Source organism: Pinus tabuliformis, chromosome 4_1, assembly GCF_031772625.1.
Source record: "Pinus tabuliformis cultivar Carrire ecotype Pingquan chromosome 4_1, CPIR1, whole genome shotgun sequence".
NCBI lineage: Eukaryota > Viridiplantae > Streptophyta > Pinopsida > Pinales > Pinaceae > Pinus > Pinus tabuliformis.
Window position 1 is genome coordinate 595,474,881 of NC_142303.1, and position 3,462 is coordinate 595,478,342.

The 3,462-nt window shown below is 39.5% G+C and overlaps 1 pseudogene; it reads right to left on the reverse strand.

Moving 5' to 3' along the window:
- Nucleotides 1-1,056: 1,056 nt before the first annotated feature.
- On the reverse strand, nucleotides 1,057-1,720 carry LOC149177388 (uncharacterized; annotated as a pseudogene).
- Nucleotides 1,721-3,462: the final 1,742 nt, after the last annotated feature.

The window sequence follows — 3,462 nt, forward strand, 5'->3', positions numbered from 1 at the left end:
TAACCCAAAACTATTGTAATCTCAATTGTACTTTCAGCCCCAATCTACAGCATGGGAAAGTACAATGTGCATGCCCTATCAGAAATGACAAAACTCCATTCTGCGGGTATGATGCTGGTTACAATAATGTCCATGCACAATATGTATGTATAAACGCACATCGCAGGGGAATCCTTCACAGATCTTGGCGAAGCCAGAATCGAAACGTGGATCCAGCCCCAAACTACGGATCCAGTAACATAGGTAGTAATAACCAGTAATATGGCATGTAACCAATAGATTGGCAACATTAAGGTGAGTGCTCGCTGGAGTGGCCTGCATTGCTATTTCTTCAGAAAGCATTTGAAAACAAAAAGGCTAGCTGCCATTTTTGAGGCCCTGCATTCTCAAATCTACTTCCAGCTGCGGTCTACAGCACAGGGAAGTAAATGTGTATGGCCTAACAGAAATGACAATCCTCCATTGTCCATCGTGTCCTCAGAAATGTGTCTCATTTTGTGCAGGAATACTTCTACATTATATGCTGTTGCAGATAAACAGTATATAATATAAATTCATTTCATTCCAAACCCTTCACCCGGCTGCACAATGGTTGCTGCTTCATTGTTGCTAAGGGTACCATTTAATATCAGGTATAGACAAAAACATCGTTGTGAGCATTCTTCAACTAATAAGTAACCATATTCATAAATGAGCTAGAAAGGATGCACCCATAACCAGCGGGCAGTATCATGCCAAAACTCTGCTAAATAAAAACGGTGGCCAACAAGCACAATTTAGTGGCTTTTGGGTGAAAACACAATGGAAATACGTCTTCTGACTCACGATGCTTTTATATTTGGAAAATCATGTGGCAATGATGATGTAGAATATCGTCTTTGTCTTCCTATAGATCGCCCAACATAGCGTATGCCGGGACTATACTCAGAATGGTAACTCGATTGAAATTCGCATCATGCCACTTGATTTCATTTGACGGACAGCGTCAAGGCGTCGTTGGCATGCCCATCCTAACCATACCCAGAGATGATCATCATCCACTAGACCACATCTCTCTCAGACATTTTGGATAAGTAGGTTGCATGCAATATCCTTTCTCTGGCATTTAGCATACATATCCACCAGGGCGTTCCCTACACAACCATTTGAGTCCAATCTCCTTCTAGTTATTTCCACATGGATCTCCATACCCCACTGTAGAGCCACAAGGTCTGCACAGGCCTTGACTAATTCTAGTCCAGTAACTCGGCGGATCATCTCAACCCGTGGCGAAGCAACCTGGTCCGACTCCACGCATTTCTCAGCATCCTAAATAAATTTGGTAACGGTTATGGAGACATTATCCTTCGAATTTAAATTTGTTTCAAATCCACGAAGGCTCAGTGGATCTTTAAGGCACTGCGTGATCTGCTGCTTGTTTAAGCCCAGAAGATTTTCGAACAAAAACCTGCAGAGAAGACAGGGGAAGTCTCGAGTCCCGGCTTATGGTTAAGACATCTTCCCCCGCAATGTACCTTGCAACATATTGGCGAGCTAAATTGGGTTTGGTGAGCTTGGGGTAGTCTGATCGGAGGCGGCGAGATTTCTCCTGTGAGGAGATGGCAATGAAGGTGTCCAAGGGAACGGAAGAGAAACGATCCTGGACGAATGTGAAAATATTTGGGTTGGTATCATTCTGGAGGAGAAGGGTTCGAATCTCTTCGTATTCGGATGCCTTCATTTTTCGGTGCGATAAAAAACAGACATATCACAAAATCCGTAATAAGGTTAAGCAATACTATTTTTGCAGGGGCATCCCAGTGGGAAATCTTGAATGCAAGTAGAAAGACAATAACATGACGAGCATTAAAAATCAAAGACTTCCAAAGCCTAACATAATATATTGTACTGCGGCTTCTAACTTTTAAGTAAGTTGTAGACATAGCTACGGTAACCTGTAGGTCGACTGTCTCCATGGCATTACTACAGGACCTTATTTTATTCGCAGAGTCTTGTTCACAAATCATTTTAGCATATGGTCATTTAGAACATTGGTTCTAAAGTACATTATACAAAATCTTAGGGTAGAATGATGTAGAAATTTAATCAAAACTAGTCATGGGCCCATAGGTCTCAAGGGTTTAACTTAGCTCTGATACCAAGTGTAAGGACCACGATTCAGACTAATTACATTTTTTTAATTTTTTTTTAAAGTTAACAGCAAATACAACTAGAAAAGAAACGCATTGAAATTTCAAATTTATTTAGCACACACATTCCTGGAACTCATTTCAGGAAAACATCTCATAACATTTACATATGTTTAACTAAGATCAATAGTAATGAAATACATGTGTACCGTTCACTAGAAGGCGAGACTCTGCTTGCTCTGTTGTTGCTGGTATTCCCTTGTAGCTGGTCACCTCCGCGAGTGAATGATGACGCACTTGATCCGAATGCGAAGACTCACCGGTTAACCTCCCAACCTACTCCTTGGGTACTCTTCTTCCCCGCGGACCCCCGAGCTGCAATGGGGTTGTACAATGGAGACAAGCACTAGCTAGTAGAGGAGAGCACACCTTGGCTCAAGAGTCCCCTCTCTAAATCCTCTACCTCACCAAACTCACTATAGCTTCGTAATCACTGCTCTCACAACATCTCATCCATCCAACAATAGGGTTCCCAAAAAGTCCCTTCTTCCATGGCTTGCCCCTTCTTTTATAGGAGTCCTCATAGGTGACACTTGTCATGTCATGCATAATTAATTATTATTATTATTATTATTTTTATAATTCAATAGCTTGATTATTCACCCACCCATGTGTCATTCTCACATCAAGGGTCTCCCAAAATTATTTACTTAAATTTTTATTTAAAACTAATATTTTCCTCACTTCAACAAGATTCCTATTTCTTCTCCTAGTTGTCTCTTTATTCCCTCCTTTTATTCCTTAATTTGTGTTCATTACTTGAAGTCAATTAATGAGTCAAGATTTTATCCCCAATCTACTCCCTAATTTAACTCAGGTTATCTCCTAGATGGATATTCTTATGTTGGTTGTTGACACTTGGAGCTTCTCTACATTTCTCTAAATTTAATTTATTATTCTCATTTTAATTCACCTTCCCCTTTTATTAATTAGGTTTAAATTAGTTTAGGATTAATCTTTATCCTTACCATTATGTTTGTCTTTCCCCTTTTTCCTAATTAAACCACATAATCTTCCTAGTATTTTCCAAAATGGGAAGGGTAGAGTTTTTAAGGTACTCTATTTTAATTCTTCCTATGATCCTCCTTATTCCAAGTTTTATTTTTGATTTAATTACATTGGTTTCTAATCATCATTTACCCTTGATGTAAATTTACCTAGTTTTCATTCCTTGCTTATATTTATTTATTATTATTTCTTTTTAATGATTCCAAGGATGCCAAGTTTGGTTGTGCCCTTCAAGAACTTCCCTAGAAGTTCCAAGGGTGCCACA